Here is a 21,846-nt window from a genome sequence, read left to right on the forward strand (position 1 = left end):
GGCAAAGTGTGAAGGTCATTTTAGCTTAATTCATGTATAGGAAGTTGGCTGTCTTTTTCCACACATTCCTTGTTCTTGTTTATATTCTGTGGTGATAGCTGATTTTTTTTCCCTGAGAATTCCTACTGCAGGAAATAATTTATTGTCATGCAGATTTCCTTACTTTAAATGAAACTTTACGGTTCAAGATGCCGCTTTTCAGCTGATACCAATGCTTACTGTAGTAAGCTGTATAACAAGAAGTTCATAATACTATAAAGTTATGAGTTGCTCCAATAAATCTGACTACTCTGAAACTTCCTTGCCCTACAGTATGTAGGCCAAGAAGTCAGATAATGTATTTGCAATCCCTATTGAAAAAAAAAGTCTGTTGGTCTTGGATAAGGGTGAAATTAGACATTTTGATTCCGTATGCCTGCATAACTTACTACCAGAACAAAAGGAAAAAAAACCCCACAATTTTAATCCAACTTCTATAATAATAGATAACATAATTTCAGGACATACTAATAGTAAAGAAACAAACCACAAATGAAAACCAGTAGAATCCAAAGATAATTAAATTCATAGTTTTGTAGTAGACAGTTGAACTTTTAAGCCTGTCCTATTGCAAAGTATGTAATAATCCATAACCACATTATATTACATTAGATGGAAGAATTGATCTACCAGATTCCTTATTCATAAGCGCAAATGCTTATATGTCGTATATCAAGGGAACATTAGAATTATGCTACTAAGCATCTGATCTTCGAGATGTCACGATGACTTAAATGCAAAATTTATCATCTTTAAAAATCTTGTAGTTTCCTGATAACTATCCTTCACAGTGAAATTATTCACGTCTCTGGAGTTGCATCCAGAAATGAACACTTGGTATAAATGGAAGTGCATGTACTGCTGTATTTTCTCTGGTCCTATTGAGAGGTCTGTTGATGCTATTGATGATCTTTTGTGTATGTACAGACTCTGATAATATCAGCATTTCTGGAATTCACTGTTTCTTATGCCAGAACTGATGACAGAGTCAAAATGCAAGGTGAGCTCAATTTTCACCAACTGCATCTTTTTCTCCATTTCTATACTTCTAAGCAGGCCTCTAGTCCTTTCAAGAACCCTTTCCCATGATATTCCAAGGCCTCTTTAAATAATTGAAGAAATCTTGGAGAAATGTTGTAGCTTTTGTGTACAGGCAGGTCTAATTCTTCCATTGCCCTGAATGGTCCACCTCAGAGCTTACAGGAGGACACTAGTGTAATACCAATCTCATAACAGACTACGGGAAGTATTTGTTACTGATGGGCATTGCATGTGTCATATGCATTTCAAATCTTATTGAGGATCTGGTTCCCATGACTTGAGTTCTGGATTTAAGAGGTAATATGACACATGCTTTTTAATAACTCCACAACAGGGTATGATTTCCAGGAATTCAGTATACTTGTCTAATCCAGGTTTTTGGAAAAAAATTAAATCTCATGGTAAAAAAAAAAAAATGGAGCTCTTGGATCTTTCAACTTGGAAAGCAAAAATTGTTTCTGTTCTTCCAAATTTCAAAGGAAAAAAATGGCATAGAAGAATAATTGGAGAGACAAAAAGCCAGCATGTATTTCTGCATGAATTGTCCAGCACCGAGCACCTACTCAGTGATTTATATAATAATGAGGCTTGTTCAAATTGTTCTTCTAAGGCAGCAGCAGAACTGCAGCTGCCAAAAGCTGGTGTAAGAAATACCATGCTTGTGCCCAAATTGCTGTCTTTCAACTCTGTGTAACCCCACTGCAGTCAGTAGGACTGTATAGCACATAGTTCTGCAGTAAACAGGAAATGTTGACTGTGATATAGACTTATTCAGCCCAAGGACAATAATCCACTGGTGTATCCAAATCAGCTAGAAGGTAACTTGCATCATGTTCTGCCTCTCCACATGACGCGTACTGCGGCAACCCTTGTCTTGATTCCAGAGTCTAAGTTAGTTTGCATGTGTAATTCGTTCTTGGTTTTTGCCGTTTATGTTACTCTGAATCTCAAACTATCCGTTAAGCTGTGAAACCAGAAACAAGAAAATCGTCTCCCTGCCTTTTGCCTCTCTCTGTGTCTCTCTCACAATTGCTAGAGGAAGGACAGTGAAGTAAGGAGTGGGCTAGACAAGCCATCTCTTCTATTAATGATAATGCTGGGGAGGGGCTGGGGAAAAAGAAGGGAAAATAGCTGCTCTAGAAACTTCTGACTGCTGGATTAAGCCAATGTGTGCTCCCTCTATCCAGATTTATGTAAAATGCTGCTTCTCAGATATTTTGACCTCTCAGAGTTTAGAGGGGTCCAATTACACTAAAATATTCTGATAGTTTTCCTGTATTCTTTTGCTATGACATTTATTTATTTTCTGCTTATTGAAAGGGTACTTGAAAGCAGTTTTGTCAGATGTATCAATAACAAACCCTCCCCATTCATGTCGTTACTGCTGCAGTACTGGGGAGGAATGAGTTAAGAGGAGAGGAGATCAAAGCAGCTGGGATCTATCAAGCAATCAGGGCCCACTGCCAAGGGAAGAGAAGGAACTGGGGCTAAGACAATGGCTTTGATCCCAGGAAGAGAGGGCTGTGGGTCAGGAAGCATGAAGTAAGGCTAAATCTATTTACTTTGGCCCTCTTTTTGAGTGGGCTCCTCACCCTTAGAGGTAATGTTTTTCTTTTAATTGATTTTATAACTTGCAATATGTTTTTGCTGTGGTCTTGATTCAAACTTACCTGTGTGACAGCAAACATGAAAATGGCTAAAAGATGCTGTGATGCAAAGTGGTGCCTGAGCACTGTAGAGTGATGTTACGTGGAGTGCAGGCTCATGCTAGGCTGAGTGCTGGTCTACGTCAGTGAGAGGCTGGCAAGTTTGACTTAAAAGTCAGGGGTTAAGGATGTCTGTGTGGACTGCAAGATGTTTGAAATACATCACCAGTTAACCCTCAGTAAAGATGAGCATCTAAATGCTGATGCTTTCCTTTGGATTCTGTAGGTTTAAATCCTTGTAGCTTCACTCTACTGTCATTAAGCTCAAAATGTGATTTTCTGCCTTTGTATGTGAGCAAGCAAGTTCGTTTGGCTAGCAGAAGCTTTTCCTGTTTGTTTTTCAGGTCTGTTCCATGATAGTATTGTTGGGGTTTTCTTCATGGCAAGCTACGTAATGATTGAGACATCAGCATCGGTTGTCTCCAGTGATGTAACTCTGGGTTCAATATATGGTACTTGATGTATTTTAGATGGACAAAGCCCCAATAGGCAGGATGCAGTATTTTTTATACTTGTGCAGCATTCTCGCTCCTTGGTGTTACTGTTCATCTTGGTTCTTCCACAGCTGCAAGAAGCTGTAGGTGCTGAATGAGGCCTAAGTAATAGCTCTCATGAACAGTTATAATTAAAACTTTTCTTTATTGGCTATGCGTAACTCATCTGTGCTCATAGTATGAGAACTCAGTCCTTAATAAGGTAAGAAGCAGTTGTGCTGTAGGGCAAAAGCTCCAACTATGCTGTGATTTTAGTGAAGGGGTCTACCTTGACATCATGATAAACTCAGATAATAAACACTGAATTTTTTTAACTTGCTGTCTTTCACCTTGTTAAAGGTGGCTTTTAATTTTGGCAGAACTTCTCCCAACACTATGCTATTTTAATATTTATCTCTGTCTAAACATATTGAATAGTTACTACTGCAAGTTTACTCTTTAAATGTAATAAGTCAATTAAAATAGATAAATTGCTTGTTATGTAACTTTTTTCCTCACAAGTAATTCAAAGCCACCTCTTTTTCAATTACTTTATCTCCAGAGTCTGTATTTCTAGTCTGTCTCGATCCTGTATTTCACTCATTTTTTCTATTGCATATTTTCTTTTGGATAACTTGAGGAGAAAAAAAATACAAGGGAATTTTGTCCAGTGAAATGAAGGTGTAATTGTCCTGACACCACTGTAGATACTTGCACCAACGGAGCTGCAGAGAGGAGTTTTGCTCTATCAGGACAAATATAAGGTGGCATTTACAGTCCTGTTGGAATGAAGAGTCAGATTCTTGTTACAGAGGATTCACTTTTTCATAGTTTTCATTCCTTTCACATCTTCATGTGAAAACAAATTCATTCATGTATGGCAGCGTTATTGCTGTTAATGTATTCTGGAATAAGAGTTTTCCCCTGGAGAGCAGTGTATGTTTTGGTGAGATAAAATGAGGAAGTATCTTGACCTTTGCCTTGAATTAATCCTATTCTGCATCACAGCTTTCACAGAAATTAAAAAGCACGAGTGGTTTCTTCCTCCAGCACTTCTCACTTCAGGCTTCCGCTGCATTGCTGCTTGATAGAGGCTGAAATCCCTACTTTCCATGGAATTCAGATTCTTTTCTACAGCTTTTTTATGTACAAATTGCATGCACCAGCCATTAGCATGAAGTTTCTGGCACAGTCTGAATTCTGTAACCTTCTCAGCTCTTTAAGAGTCTTCCATCAAAAACTTCATCCCCTGGAATTAGGAAGTTTTTCCTATGCACAACCAAGTCTTCACATTGTATCAGGTTACACAGAGTCCTCCTATACAGAAAAAATGTAACTGTAGCTGTTAAATCATATTTATGATTCCTACTTATGGCCATACAGCAATCCTCTAATACTTACTGTGGTCTCTATAGATTTTTTGTATCTACTTTGAAGCTCAGAGGGATGTGGTTTGAACCAGAGCACAAGAATGCTGCATGTGAGATGGAGGCATTCCGGGAGTGTGTATGCATGAGAGTAAGTTAGTGCAGAAGTTAGTATTGTAGCGTATACCACAGTCCCCAGTGGAATATTTTGGCACAGGGATGACTATTCATCTGTTGAGCATAACACTGGGACAGTCATTAGTGAGAATCAGTGTTGAGGGAATGAAGTCAAAAGCAAAATGATGAACTTTGCACTTAAGGCTCTAAGCTCTGGAATGTAACAGGCTTTCTGTTTCTTCATAAGAATACATTGGGATCAATCATGGATGACTTTTTCCCTTGAGTTATTAATTTTCTAATATTTTCTGAATTATCTTACTCTATATAAAAAAGAAGAGCAGCTTTGTGGATTTTTTTCTTTTTTTAATTTTCCGTGATATCAAGTCAGATAAGGCTTTAAGCCAAAAAGAGTGAATACTATGCTTATTGTACTGCTTGTTAACAGCTTTCAACCCTTCATGCAATGAGAAAAAAATTAATGGACAGGACCCTTGCACACAAAATTAAAAAGGACTTTAAGCATAACAAGAGCTTTAAAAATGATTGGATTTCTCGGTCAATTAAAAATTAATGGCTTTTTATGTCAGTGGAAGAAATATTTTCTGGTCATATCCCCACCATTCTCTCTGTACACTCAATAGGTCTGTAAAATTGACATCTGAGACTAGAAATAGAGGACTGAGTCCACATTGCAAACCCAACCTGTTTAAAGACCTGATGGGGAGGGGCAGGGGAAAGGAAGTTTGCTTCATTAATAAGTAAGGAGGAGGCTAATGCCTTGTCTAGAGTCAGAGAATTATTTATCACAACTATTTGAGACTACATGAAAATTGCAGCTGATGTTGAAGTTGACTTGACTCTGCAGTAACTATCAAGTGCAACTATCAAGAATACACCATCTTCAAAATGTGCAGTTGGCACTAACTCATCCTGGTGTGAATCAGGTTTTACTCGGAGTCAACTGTGAATTGACATTTTCTCATCAATAGAGGATCAGAGATCAAAATATGAGGGAAGGACTAAACTAATCTGGAATATATTTTGTTATAGATCTGGGAGATTTCTAAAGTGAAGTCAGCCTTAGTAGCTAAGGAGATTTTCGCAAAGGGGAAAATCATACTTTATTTATTTTTACAGTCATATGATTCAAAAAATACTTTCTTAATTTGAACAAATATCTAAATCCTTTACTAGATTCCTGGGCGGATAGAGTGATAGATGATGTAGTCTACATAACAGTTTACCAGTAGAAAAATGAACTGGGGGGGGGGGAAGTTTCATTTGTGTCATTTTATGTCAACTGTAAAAGTAATGCAGCATTTTCTTCCACTCTCGCTGTTATGACGTTGGAGTCTGCTGTTAAGAATTAGAGAACAAATAATCTCTCTTTCTGAAAACAATAGAAAATGGAATGCTTCTTAATATGTTTATTACTGCAGCCAAAGTACACATAGTGGAGTTTGAAATGGATATAAAATCAACTATTTGCTCTTCCAAGATAATGAAAGAATAGCATTGTATAATGCTGACATTGAAATAGCCTGAGATTTTTTGTTTTTCTATGACGCCAGCTTAAGGATTTGATTCTCCAATTAGCTTGGACCAGTTGCAGCACTGGGAGATTAATATTACAGGCTAAAGTACTTTCTGCTGCAAGGAGATAAAATACCAGAATGGTATTTGAGTCATCAGAAGTTTAAATTAGTTGTAGTCTCGAGGTATTGACTTTTCTTACCTCTCTCACATAAGATTGCACCTGCATTGGGCTGCTTGTGTACTTGCGTTGCAAAATCTAATTGTTCTTTCTCAACACTATCATTGGAGTAAAAATGACTGACAGACTGTAATAGAAGGAAGGAAAATACACATAAGTAGCTTTATCAGACATAGGATTACAGTAAAAATTTCTAGATGCTCTGTACTATTGTCATTAAAAATCCTAATTTTTAGGTCAAAATGTATTCCTTTTATCCATGTTTTCCATTTTTCCCAATGGTGTGTGGGGTGAATTTTGTGCTTTACCTCCTTTTGGGACTTAGAAGGCAAAGAGCATCTCTGCTTCAAGAAAAAACAACAGCTTAACATCAATGTCTCTGCTACTCGTATGATGTGTAGCTCCAGAATGATATCAGACCTGCTGGTTAGAAGTTCAGGTTTTTTTTTTCTTGGACACAGTGTTTGCAATCCTATGTCCTCATCACAGACATTTATAGTAAAAATTAAGTCTTGACATATTTATAAGAGAACTAAACCCAATAAATATGAGTTAGCCTAAAAATATACCAAAGAAATCCTCATCTGTTTATCAAAGCAAAATGGCTGTTTCAAAACAGTCTCTGTAGCTCGGTTAGAAGCCATAATCTAATGATTTTCAAAAGGCCTAATGACTTTCAAATTTAAAAGTCAGCATGATTTTTGTTCTAGATTTCATTCTTAAAAACACATGGAATTGCTTGTCGCCTCTGTTAATCCCAAAGCGGTATGTTTCTTGCACAACACTTAAAACCAGTGCCTGTTTCGCAGGAGTGCTATGAGACTTTTTCGTAATCCCCTTAAACTCCTTTGGTGATAGGTAATTCTCCTTCTCAGTGCAGCCAAATCCCACCACCTAATTCCATTTTGACATTCAATGTTGTCAGTGTGATATTTTTAGCTTTCAGCACAATTTAGGAGAACTGGCTAGACAAAGAGTCCAAGTGAAGGAAGGAGGTTCCCAGGTCCCCACTAAAAAAGACTTTTCTAGTGCCTTTCTCCAAAATGGGGCTAGTTCCAAACAGTGTTGAAGAGACTACAGAAAATATTTAGCTCTTGATATCCTGCAGGACCAATCAATTTATGGTTGGAAGACCTTAGCTCTAAGGAATTAGAGTAGAAGTCTGTCTATATGTTGAGTGAATACAATTTTTTGTAACTTACTAGTGTGCTTTTAGAATTTGATTACAATTTGCTATCATTTGACATGTTTTTCAATACATTTAAAGGGGAAAAAGAACCCCAACCTTGCAGGGTTGTTGGCACGTATATATTTTTAATACACTAAGGTTTGGTCAATGTTGCAATATTTCTGTTGGCTCTGTTTTAGTAGCTAAATGTATCCAATAGGAAAGTTACTTTTCATTCTGAACTACTTTTGGTATTGTAGGTTTGTGTACTCATCCACCGTGATTAACTTACAAAGTGTGATTAGGCAGTCCCTAACACACCTTTCTCAGAATCCCAGAAAAAGAAACGAAAGAGGCCTTACGGATTATCTAACTTTCCTGAGCCAAAGCTTATCTATGTTTTTCTGGACAGGTTTTTTGTTTGTTTGTTTTTCCTAGCCTCTTTGTAAAGACTTCTGGTGTTGAGGACTGTACCACCTTTCCAAGCAAGTTGTTCCATGACTTTGATATTTGTATTGTTAGGAAATGTTGTCTAGTCCAAATTTTTCCCCTTTTCTACTTGAGGCTTGCCATTTCTTGCTCTATCCCCAGTAAACATGGAGAATATATTCTCTTTCCTGTCTGTGTATTTGAAGACCATTTCTGTACGTTCTGCCCCTTAAACAAAGTTTCACTCCTTTAAAAAAAATCTCCATTTCTTTCAGCTTTATTTTCTAAGTTGTGGAGTACTGTGTGAAGTATGGTGCCTGTCCTGATGCTCTTAAGCCATTGATTAAAAATCTACTTATATTTAATCTCAAATAATTTATACTGCTTCTCTTTGAACTTTTTCCAAACTACCTACAAATTTCTTGAAGTACAGTAACAAGAACTCAAATAATGCTCTCTGTCTTAGGTGAAATAATGCTTCCACTGTGTTTTCGAAGCTGGCCTTTTGTTTCTCTGCAAGTATAGTACTTTTCTTTTCCTAGTAGTATGAACTCAATGAATCACGTTCTGATTGTGATGCAAAGTAACACCCATGTATCCCTTCTTCAGAGGACAGAGCTCATACATCACTTCTGGAACAAGTGTGACTTCCTAGGTGCAGTACTTTGCACTTCTTTCTGTCGAATGGGATTCTGCTTTTCCAGTCCCTATCTCAAATTTCTCAGATCATTTTGAATTCTTACCTTGTCCTCCAACACAGTAGATTCCTGAAAATCTGATAAGCACCGTCTCTGTTCTGTCATCTGGATCGCTACCTAAAATATGGAGAAGCACTGGCTCCAGGGCAGACAGAAGAACGTGGTGTGCTACATACAGCCCTGCTTTGATTTTGACAGAGGATCAATAATAAGGACTCATGAGTTTTCCAACTACCATTTACTAGTTTTGTCAAAGACTTGTTTTCCCAGTTTGTCACACTGTCATATGAAATAAAGACAAGCCTTATTAAGATCAAAACTTATGATATATCCACTTCTCCATTATCCACAGGGTTTATAATGCTGTTCCCAAAAGATACCGGGTTGGCTATACCCAATTTGTTCTCAGCTAATCCAGATTGGATATTACTCGGATCCTTTTGTCCTTATAGGCTTAAGAGACCGCCCTGGTTTTCCTGGAACTGAATTCTCACATGCACCATGTTAAATGTTTAGCACTGTATTTGCCCTTTTTCAGTCTTCTATAATTTCCACCAGTTCCCAAAGGTAATTGTTAATGGCTTTGAGATAACAAGAGCCAATTTTCTAAATACATGAGGTTTCCATTTTAAAAATACCTATTGTAGCTAAGTATTCCTTAACCTGTTATTTCCCTGCTTAGCTCAAAATAAATAGTACCTTCTCACCACCAGGATTAATTTTTTAGCTACCTGCTTGCTCTTGCTTTTTTTTTTTTTTTTTTTAAATAAGATTGACGGAGGGAGAGGAAACATTGGAAACGTTGGACCAGGCTCGAATGGCCTTCCTGTAACTGACTCCTGCGAGGTTTTATCCCAGTTTGTTACTTGGCTTCTCACGTATCTCTACTCCTGGTTTTTTTTGTCTGCCTTGCCACCGAGAAATATCCAATTTTGTTTCTGTCTGGTGTTGTATTTACTTTCTGTGAGAGCTCACATGCCAATTCTCTGGGCTTACTGAAGCCTGCCTCCTGGAGAGCCGTGATTTTTATTTTGGTGCTTCTCTTTTCCCTTTTCCCCTTTTGAACTTTGCAACTTGTGGCCATTATCACCTGTCCTGGTTTAACCTCAGCCGGCAACTGAGCACCACACAGCTGCTCGCTCACTCTCCCCTCCCCCGGTGGGATGGGGGAGAGAATCAGAAGGGTAAAAGTGAGAAAACTTGTGGATTGAGATAAGAACAGTTTAAGAATTGAAATAAAATAGTAATAATAATAATAAAAGAATATACAAAGCAAGTGATGCACAATGCAATTGCTCACCACCCGCCAACCAATGCCCAGCCAGTCCCCGAGCAGTGGTCCCTCTGCAAGATTTCCCCCAGTTTATGTACTGAGCATGACATCACATGGTATGGAATGTCCCTTTGGTCAGTTTGGGTCAGCTGTCCTGGCTGTGCCCCCTCCCAGCTTCTCGCTGGCAGGGCATGAGAAGCTGAAAAGTCCTTGACTAGCGTAAGCACTGCTTAGCAACAACTAACACTCAGTGTGTTATCAACGTTATTCTCATCCTAAATCCAAAACACAGCACTGTACCAGCTACTGGGAAGAAAATTAACTCTATCCCAGCCGAAATCAGGACATTATCCAAGATGCCATCCATTAACATTCTCAAAAAAATTGTCACTGAGATGTTCTGATAATGGGTAGACCAGTCACTACTGAAATTTAAGGTCTGTTTCCCTTTACTTTCTGGATGTTTGGACAAACGTACATGGCTTGGTAGCGTACGAAAAGCCTGCCTCTTCATTCATCCTCTCTTCTCTGAACAAGCTCTGAACTTGAAATTAAATATCAGAGATAGGAATATGCTACAAATTAGAACTACAGCAGGCTTCTTAATGAGCCTCCCTCCTTTGGAGAACAGTGAAGCATGCCAACAGGGAGTATTGTTCTTAAATACCTCCTGGAAACAACTCTATACAATGCAAGACATTATTGTCAGGTTTTTTTACTCATGTGGAGTCCTACACCCCTGCCCTCTGTTGCAACTCAAGTCCCTAAAACCTTTGCTGACCTTGGCTTTCCACCAGGTCGATGTCCAAAACACCCCTGTGATATCCTCTTCTATCCAAGACTTGAAATGGGAGGCAATGATGTGCAGAGAAAGAACAGGCTCAAACTTTTGAGGGTTTTTTGACTTTTGTACTAGTTTGGGAAGCAGAAAAATACTTGAATACTGCTTAATTCTGCTTTTGTCCTCAGAGTCAGAACATCAACAAAATTCTAACTAAACGGTTTTGCCAAATGCAGAAAAACCTTGACATACAAAATAAAGGAGTTTTTCTTCATAACCATGTTAGATAAAATTTGTAACAAAACTTAAGAAATTTCCCACCAAAATGCTATATTTTGATTTTTAGATGTATTTTCTATTCAGCACTTTTATCGTGGTTTTAGTTACAGCAAAAGGAGAGCTATGAAATCCTTTAGAAACCCATTTTGTCTGCTGGCATATCCATTCTGAAAAGCAGTCGATTCAAAACATCTCAGTTCTGGAAGGAAAAAAAAATGCCAAATCTTGTTCTTCACACAAACGGATTTGACACATTTTTATTTTTGAGAAACGAATGTCTTACTAGGTTGTTTAGGCTAATCTGTTGAATCAAGAGTCTGTTCTGAATTAGGGCTAAGTAGACATCCCAAGAGATGGATCTTTTTTTGGAAATAATTTCCCCCCCCCCCCCCCTTTATTTCTAAACACATGGGCCATGACCAAAAGTACGTGCTGACTTAAATTTGCTGTAGCTCAACACCCTTCAGCTAACAGAAACTAAAGGCTGCTTACTTTCTGAACAAGTGCTTCCACAGTAGTGTTGAACAGACTTAAACCACACTTGTTTAACTTTGACCACTTAGTAGTTCACCTGACGTTTGCACGTGCTCCTATTTAGGCAAGGTCTGGACATAACAGACAGGGCATTGGTGATGGTGATTTAGAAGTATCCATAGCATGCTATGCCTGTGCTAGGGAGTGTCCACCATTTTGAACATTTTTACAGGGTGATATGATTCAATGCAGACTTCTAGATGAAATACATACTTAAAGATGCAGTCTCTGGACCTATTGAAGTCAGTAATAAGACTTCCACTGAAATGAAATGAAAATATGATTTCACACATGTACTTTGTTGGTACTTTAAAGGTCTAGTTTATCCCTTTGAGAAACTCCTGTGACAATATGTACAGAACTAAGTGCCAAGGTTCAAAGCTCAGTTGTTGCCATACTAATGCGGCTTTAAGGAACAACTGCTTTCATTTATCATCTATCATGTGTATGCCCTTTTGTCTAGAATATGTAGTAAGGAGAATTAGTAGCATAAGATTAGTACAAGTGGCATTTGCTTGGAAAGCAGGAAGTTGATATTAGAGTATCTGCACATAAAGTATAGTCCTTCTATAGCTATAACGCAAGATTAAGAAGATATAACAAGAATGCTTTACCTACAGTTTTTTCTTAAAAACAAAACAAAAATACTCCACCGCTTCATCTTTAAAGAGGGTGCATATACTCTTTTAGGACTACCACACCTGTCTTCCTTTTGAAGAACATCAGTTAGTGTGCATAAGATATTTTTGTTTGCTTTGTTTTGGTTTTTTTATTTATTTATCTTTTATATTTATCTTCAGTATAAGGAATGTGTAAGGGAAAAGAATCTCAAAAACCTATGTACCTTATTAGTGCTTGTAACTTCTTTGTAAAATCATTTTATGTGCCACTACAAAATAATAATCATACTGGTGAAATTGTATTAGGTCTAAAGTATTAAAGGTATCTCTAGATTCACACAATAACAAGAAATCAAAGATACATTTAATTCCTCATGACACACAGAAGCTATTTTGTATGAAATCCCTACTGTCTTGCTATATGCATTAAGCAAAACTTGTCAGCTATTTCTACCTGACTGAGTTTTTTCATGTAGAATTATTGTATGTGTCCTTGCCCCTCATTGAAAGATTTTTGTTAAGGACTTTGTGACTTACAACTGTGGGAGGCTTACGGAAGACATCAGGGTACACGCATCTCATGCTGTATAATTCCTGTTCCAGATAGAGTAAGACCGTATTGAGAAATGAGCATTTGCTATCCCGGGCAAGTGAAAAAAGTTTTTGGGAATGAAAAAGGGTGTGCTATTAAGACAGGAAGAAGTGGATGATCTTTGAGACCAGTGTAATAGAAGCAGAAATGTAAAAGGATAAAGCACAATGTCATGGATTTGGGGAACAGTGCAAGCAATTTCTGCTGAAAGAGTAGTTCAGAAGGATTTGGTTTATTAATTATTCCTGTGATATCTGTAAGCTACCGACACAAAAATCTGCTGGGAAAAGGATAATAGCATTTTCCCCTGATGATGTGCCATTCCCGTATTATGGTGCTGACATAGTGGTGTTCAGCGTGCCCTGCGGGCACTGTGACTTCTTGTGCCAGGTCTTGGCTGTGCCAAGTTCTCTTTACAGTACATGTGTTTACTCCAGCCTGAAGATACTGTTATTCATAAAATCATAGAGTATCTCAAGTTGGAAGGGACCCATTAAGGATCATTGGGTCCAACTCGCTGCTCCTCGCAGGACTACCTAAAACTAAACCATATGACTAAGAGCATTGCCCAGATGCTCCTTGAACTCTGACAGGCTTAGTGTCATGACCACTTCCCTGGGGAGCCTGTTCCAGTGACTGACCACCCTCTCAGTGAAGAATCTTTTCCTAATGTCCAATCTGAACTTCCCCTGATGCAGCTTCATTCCGTTTCCTCGTGTCCTATTGCTGGTCACCAGAGAGGGGAGATCAGCAGCTCCCCCTCCACTGCCCCCCTTGAGGAAGGTGCAGACTGCGATGAGGGCACCCCTCAGCCTTCTCTTCTCCAAGCTGAACAAACCAAGTGACCTCAGCCACTCCTCATAAGTCTTGCCCTGGAGGCCTTTCACCATCTTGGTTGCCCTCCTCTGGACACACTCTAATAGTCTGATGTCCTTCTTGTATTGAGGCACCCAAAACTGCAGAGAGTACTCGAGGTGGGGCCACACCAGTGCAGTGTAGAGTAGGATAATCACCTCCCTCACCCAGCTAGCTATGCTGTGCTTGATGCACCCCAGGACACAGCTGGCCCTTTTGGCTGCCAAGGCACACTGTTTACTCATATTCAACTTGCCATCAACCCAAACTCCAGCTCTCTTTCTGCTGGGCTGCTCTCCAGCCTCTCGTCCTCCAATTTGTATGTATAACCCCAATTACCCCATCCCAGGTGGAGAATCCAGCACTTGCTCTTGTTAAATTTCATAACGTTGGTGATTGCCCAGCTCTCTAGTCTATCCAGATCTCTCTGTAAGGCCTCTCTACCCTTGAGGGAGTCCACAGCTCCTCCTAGTTTAGTATCGTCGGCAAACTTACTTAATGTACATTTGATTCCTGCATCCAGATCATTTATAAAAACATTGAAGAGCACTGGCCCTAAAATTGAGTCCTGGGGAACCCCACTAGTGACTGGCCACCAGCCTGATGTAACCCCATTTACCGTAACTCTTTGAGCCTGACCTGTCAGCCAATTGCTCACCCAACGTATTATGGACTTGCCTAGCTGTGTGCTGGACAGTTTATCCAGAAGCATACTGTGAGAGACAGTATCAGAAACTTTGCTAAAATCCAAAAATGCTACATCTACTGGATTCCCTTGGTCAACTAGATGGGTGACCTTGTCATAAAAGAAAATTAAGTTGGTTAAGCAGGGCTTTCCCCTCATGAACTCATGCTGGCTATGACCAATGACTGCACTATCTCTCAAGTGTTTTTCAGTAACTCCCAGAATAACCTTGTCCATAATTTTACCAGGCACTGAAGTGAGACTGACAGGCCTGTAATTACCAGGGCCTTCCTTCTTACCCTTCTTGAAAATTGGGACAACATTTGCCAGCTTCCAGTTGACTGGGACCTCTCCAGACTCCCAAGACCACTAAAAAATGGAGAGAGGTCCCATGATGACATCGGCCAGCTCTTTCAGTACTCTGGGATGAATCCGATTGGGGCCCACAGATTTATGCACATCCAGCTGGAGCAGAAAGTCTTGAACAAGTTCAGGGTCGGCTGGGAGTTTATCATGCCCCCAGTCATGGTCTGCCTGACAGACCTGTCCCAGGGAAGGTAGGGTGCAGTTCCAGTAATCTCTCTCTCTCTCTCTCTCTCTCTGACTCCCTGATACTCCTCAACCTACTCGCCTCCTCCCGGAGCTCTGTCACTAAGCAGAGGAGTTCCTCTACCTGGGCACACCTCCCACAGGTGTGCTCACTGCTGCTGTCCAATACTGGTATAAGAGTAGGGCACATCCTGCAGCCTGACACCTGGGTGGCAGCGTGTTCCCACCGGAGCTCTGCCTGGGAAGCTGCGTCTGTCGTGGTGGGTGCAGAGCTTAGAGAGGCCATGGCTTTTGGCAGGGTGGATACTATTGCTCTCTGGTCGAGCCGGCAGAGCTACAGCGCCCTTCCAGCGCAAACTGCTGCGCAATGCCCTGTTTGCCCGCCCTGGTCGCCAGCGCTCCCCAGGGGCTTCTATACATGGCGGAGGGGAGGGCTTGCCCGCTGTTGCTCCTGGCCCGCCCAGGTCTCCTCAGCCACGCAAGCTGCAGGCTCCTGGTGGGTTTCTCGGCTCCCCTGAGGTTTACCCGGTTCAGGAACCCCCCCAGTACACCATGCTAGAGCCCTCTGCCGCAGATCATGCCGCACTGGAGCTGCTCGCCTCGGCAATTCACAGGACACTAACTGTGCCAGATAAATTTGGAGCACTCGGGTGGGGAGGTAAGGGGGGAAGAACAAGGGCTGAAAGAGGAAGTTACTCTTTCCTCAGCTAAAGCTTCTCTTCTGTCTCGAAGTGGAGCTGAGGTATCATGCTTCCTCCTCCCCCTCCTGCTGTTCATGTCAGGTGCAACTGCTGCAGTCATACCATGAGGCTGTGAGCACTGGGGCTTGATGGGGGGGTACAAGTGGTGGTGTACAAAGTACCCTAATACCACTTTGACACAGACCTTAAAAAGAAAAATTAAGTAAATGCAGTGAACGATTACCAAGATGTTCAGGGAGTCTGGGAGAGGCTAGAAGACCTTGGTTTGCCTCAGCTACAAAGCTGAAGACAGAATGTCTCTACTGTTGTTGCCAGCTATTTGTTAGAGGATGTTTTTCCCTCGGTGAAGGCTGGCACAAGAGTACATTTGGATATACTGGATCAAAGTTGTTGTAATCTGCAGAGTAGAAGGAAGCTTTAAAACCTTTCTGGAATAGCCTTCCAATAAGAATACCAGATGTCTAAGCATAAAAACTGGTAATTTTTACAATAAAAAATGAATTTGAGTTTATAGACTTCTATTGCCAAAAAACCAGACTCGTGAACAAAGATGATCTTGTCCTTAGAATCCTAAGAGTACTGAGTCTGAGGAATGCCTCTGTAGCATTAATAGTTATTTGTCTGAATCCTCTGCTGTATACACACAATTTTTTTTTTTGCATAATTTATATAACTGACGTTTAATTCCAACAATTCTGAGGAAAAAGCTCAACAAACTAAATATGCATGAACTGTTGGCCATAAGTTTGTCTAAAAGAAACTTTGGCATTGCTTTTGTTTAACAATGCACCTGACCTTTTCTGTTCCTTTGTACAATGCAAGCATGAGTGTCAGTAGGAGTTTAACAAGACCCAGACAGTGGAAAGGCTGCCAGATTCTCTTTATGGTATATGTATTTACTACAGCCTCAAGATCCAATTTTTTTCATAGGATGCTAACTGTTGAAAAATATCTGCTTTCCAGATAAATTTGGAAGGCTTGGGTGGGGAGGGAAGGAGGGAGTTTGGAAGTCCAGGAACATGAAGTTGTTCACACCCTGCTTTTAATCTGTGAGCCCAAACTGGAAGAGCCTCACTTGAACTGTGTGTTTTTATGGGAATACTGTCTATGTAATCTATGTTCATGTTAACACTCATGCTTCAAGTCTTTGCAAATATTTCTTTAAGCTTTTCTATATTTCTTCAGAGCTTACCTGCTTCTGGTCTGTTCACAGTGGCTTAAAAATGAAGGCAACAAATCAGTATGCTTTGAAGCACAGATTCAAAGAAATACATTATTTACTTTGGAAATCCCTGGAGAGAATAAACTGGCATAGCTGAGCATTAGAAAAGTTTTATCCTGTAAATCAGAGAAGAGACAGGTGGGACATTCCTAGAAATTCTTGTTCAGTGGATTTCTCTTTCCTCATGTCAGCCATTGGGCTCGTGTGGTGTGCTGGAAATAACCTTATTTGCATCTTCGATGTGAGTTCTGGGAGTCATTTGGGCATATGTTCTTTGGGAGAATTGAGTGCCTTTGCACTATGGTCTGCCATATTTGCAAAGAGGAATTCAATTTATTTTTCATGTTTCAGCCATAAATGGTTTGGTTCTGGCTTATTCAAGTCACTACTCTTCTTTGTTACACAGTTTGCTCTTTGCACAGGGCTCTTTGTTCTCTCATTCAAACGGAGATATCCTGCATACAAAAGCAGATGACTGTCAACAGGCCTTTCAAGGGATTTTCCACCAAGGGTCCTTCACAGAGGAATGTGCTTCCCTCCCAGGTCTGCTGTAGCGCTGACTTAACTTTCTGGACATGCTGCAAATTACATCCACTTATGGAAGCCTTTGAATCCAGGGTTTTAGTTTGTGTCCTTGTTACAGCAGCCTTCGACCATACAGTGATATTTATTGCTCTGTCATATACAAACCACTCTGCTGCAGCAGCTCCCTCCCAAACAGACAGCAGAAGTTTAGTTTGTTTGGGTTTTAAATATAACAAATATAAGACAAATTCAATCAATCTAACCTGAAAAAAAGAAGCCCATGAAAGAAGCATTTCAAAGATGTTTTTATGTAGTTGTATGTGGAGTTCAAAAGACAAATTCCTTAGAGAGTTTCACAGCAAAATCTTCTTGCTTGAGATTTCTATGGCTAGCTTTTTATAAGTCAGCCAAGTTACCAGTTCCTATTGCAGTTTGGAAGATCTTTACCTGGTAATTCGTTCCTAGGAAACTCCCCTGTTCTCACTGCATCCTTCACCAACAGTGACACAAACCTGCAGGAACAATGACCAATTTTACCTGTAACTCAAGCTGTTGTTTAACCCAGGATGCAAGTGGCACTGCTGTATTTGTCAGTTTAAGTATCTTGTATTTGTTTCCCAGCACAGTTATGAAACAGAGTGTGAGGCTAACTCCCAACCAGTTTTGTCTGTTAGGCTATGTTAAATAAAATTAATGTCTCATTTTAAGCAACAATATTTTGAAATAAAAATGTTAATGTAGCCTTAAGGCAGTGTTTAGGTGATCCTCTTCAGTGCCTAAAGCTTGCTGCTATGGGCAGTTCTGTGTTTCAGGGTTTCTTACTAAAAATTTCCTGGGTAAATATATTTTTCAACTGAGTCTAAACCTAATGTCAATCTTTTACATAACCTTGCAACAAGCCAGGTCAAAAACCCTGTACTGTCCTTGACCTCAAGCATGCTGTGGATTTCTGAGAAGTGAGGTAATTCAATTTCTAGGCCAAATGAGAGTAGATTAATGTATGAGTTAGTCCAGATGCATGAATTATCTTCTCTTGCATTAAATGCTCTAGGAGTTTGGGTAATTTGGTATCAGTAGATGACACTGAACTTATTTTCCTGCAATATTGTTTTAACAAAGTACCAAATTAATTAGACTTCCATTTTCTGTGAATTATTTATGTTTGACAGCACTAGTATAATCTGTATTTTTAAATAAAATCTCTCTTCTTTATTATATGCAATAATGAGTGATATATAACTACACTGCACTTTTTCTTCTGTATCATGCTAAGTCTGTTTTACATAATTCTTTATTAATTGGTCATATTTAATAAACATCCATACATGCACTGTCATTTACTGTTCACTTTTTAGTGTAAAACTTTCTTTTGTCACTTGAGAAACTGGCACTGCAATACTATTAACTAAAAGCATACTCTATCCATTTGCATTTTTTTCATGCAACACTTTAAAAAAAACCCCACCAGTATGGGAAGGGGACACAACATGATTTTTTTAGGTGACTTTGAGCAAAATTTTACTCCAGATGTGCATCTGTGCTCAAGAGAGGTGGAGACATGCTCTGTGTAGCAATACCATGACTCTAGCTCTGCCTGTCTGCGTTTCTTCAGCAGGGGAAAAACTCACTGTAGGGTGTATGTTAGATCCAGCTCATGGTAAACACTGTTGCAAAAACTGTTTTCGACTGTTGGTGTTTAGTCATCAGTTAAACATTACACTGAGAACTGTCTTGCTGGCATAGTAAATTTTATGAGTGTTACTCTGTTCTGCTTTACAAAGAAAGATTTCCAGTTTCCACACTGCAGAAATACAGCAATGGAAAATACCGAGGAATGAAAAATAGACTTATTTTCCATTTAAAACAACTCTGCATTCACATCTTCAGGACCTGCATTTCTTCTGCCTCCTGGTTGCAGCGCTAAAAGAATAATACTTTTAATTGTCTACTGCAATAACAAAAAAAAAGATAAGGCTGTTAGCCTTTAAGAAGTTACAAAATCTGAATTTATCCTTATGATCAGATGGCTAAAGCAACTGCCATGAGCCCAGATGTCTTAACAAGGTATTTCCAAGCAAGGAAAATAGCCAAAGGACAGAAGGTTATATGTAGGCAATCCAAGTAATGAAGTATTCTTAGGTATAGGGTGAATAATGCAGCCAAAAAAAAAAGAGCTTGCACAAAAAGACATAGTTTCTTTAGTTAAGAGAAATTAAAATACTGCGTTCGCATAACATTCTGGCTGAGTTTGTTGCATGAAAAAGAGCAGAATGCCAAAATTAATTCATAGATTGCATATATCACTCGGAAAAACTAGAGTAAAAAAATGCCAATTCTGTTTTAATATGCCTAAAGCAATATTGCCATAAACTTAAGAGATAATCTGTGGCAAAATTCTGCTATGCAATTTTCATTTCATTGACAGGTAAGGTTCAAAAGTTACTTAAAACAGCATGGTTATCCTCTTGTAGTGCACTTGTTAGAAGGGTGGCCTGTATAGTAGATGGGTCCAATTTTTGGTTGCTGTTAAAACCTGAATCCTAACTATAACCATAAATGTGTTTTGCTTTATGTTCTGAGTTTCTGTAATGTTTTAGACTCAGAAATGAAGTGGTTGTTTTAGACCTAATCATGCATGCATGTTAACAATAAACATGAATGGCATCTCTTATTTCAGTAGGAGAGCATGCCAGGGACTTACTGAATATGAAAAAAAAGTCAAATTATATCTGAACAGAAGTCAGAATTGTACTATAAGATAAAGAAGGTGCTGTAGTGCTGACTGCTTCATGAAACATCAGATCATCAGAATATAAGGAAAGTAATTTGGGAATCTGATATGACATTTTGAGAAGAGATTGTTAAAAGATTGAAGGAAAACAAGGGGGATACTACTGAACTCTAACAGTAGACTACCAGAATTTGCCATTTGTTGTGTGGAGCATGGCTTTTACTGCTTTTGATTTTTTTGCAAAATGTAAGAGCTGGGGCAAAATACAACCTCATTGTAGTATTACACATCACTTCATTTTTTGGTTTGGAGTGTTGTTTTTAAATTGGGAAAAGTAAAGCAAATCTACGCTGCAGTGCAATTCTCCAAACATAACTTTATCCGCTCTTGGTTTGACTGACAGACTGGTACCGTATGACACTTAGATTTTATGATAAAAAAGTTCTGTACTCCACATGAGTGTGGTTTACTGTCTTGGAAACACAGAGTGATTTCACTGAACCATTCTAAAGAATAAAATTATGGTTGACAGCTAAGAAGAGAAAATGCGAAGAGAGACTGACCATTTTAAAAATTAATCGAACAATTAAATGGTAAAATCTAAAGTGAATCGGATGCGAATATAAATATTTAGTAGATATCTCTTGATCCCCCCTGACTATTAAGAATATTTTCTTAAAGACAACCTCCCCTGCCCCCTTCATATATTCCATCTTTTTAGTCGGGTCTGTGCCAAATCCAAAACCTGGTGCTGGGATGATTAAGGAAGAAATGGTATAAGAGGTCCTTACTTCATTCTTCTGTTTTGTTGTGCTGGTTTTAACACTGGTACCTAGTTTCACCTTATAAAGCTCTGTTCTCAGTGAATGGATTAGCTATGGAAGAGAACTGGGCAAACGGACCCATCAGGAACTCTCTTTTTATGTGTAGTCATTCAAATGCAAACATCTTCTTCTGGGTCTGGCCTCAGTGTGTAGCCTGGATAATGGAATAAGTGATTTTTGCTTCTAAGAATGAGACAAACTTGTTTTCCAGTCGCAAACTTTTTTACAGTCAAAAGATCTATTGACCAAGTAAAAAGGCTCTGAAAACTGTGTGACATTTTATAAAAAGGCCTATAGATAATAATCTACGCTATTTAAAAGGGTTCATTTTAATCACAGATTAACTATTTTTACTGCAGAAATGTTGTTGCATCTGTCATTAAAATGTGGGTTTAATTCAGACTTTTACAACATTAAAATACTGCACTGACTTAACCTGTCTCTCAAATTCATAACTGGGTGTACTATGGGTAATTTCCTATACATGAAATTTCTCAGGTTGCTATTTCCATCACCAAGGTACAGTTATGCAGACTTAATCTTTTTCTTACTGTAGCTTTAAGCATTGTAAGGTAAAGTTGCGCAAGGTCCTTAAGTAGAACAATTCTAGTATGTAATTTTTTCTTTCATAAGTGCTTTTTATTGTCAGTGTTACAGGTTTTTTAGGTTTGCCATGCTCTGAGTTTCATTCAGTTATGTATTCAAGTGAGGCTGCTCCTCAGTCTACATAACTGAAAAAGCAGTTGAAAAACAGGTACCAGGGCTGGGATCCTGGCAGCAACAAATATTCGGTTATTCTAGATAAAATTGGAGAGGAAACTTCGAGTCACTGCCAGTTCCTAGAGCTGGGCCTAGGTGAGCTCTGCTCTTACTTCCATATACATTAATATAACTTTGGGCTGGCTCTAGTATGTGTAGCA

Source organism: Aptenodytes patagonicus, chromosome 6 (genome assembly GCF_965638725.1).
Source record: "Aptenodytes patagonicus chromosome 6, bAptPat1.pri.cur, whole genome shotgun sequence".
NCBI lineage: Eukaryota > Metazoa > Chordata > Aves > Sphenisciformes > Spheniscidae > Aptenodytes > Aptenodytes patagonicus.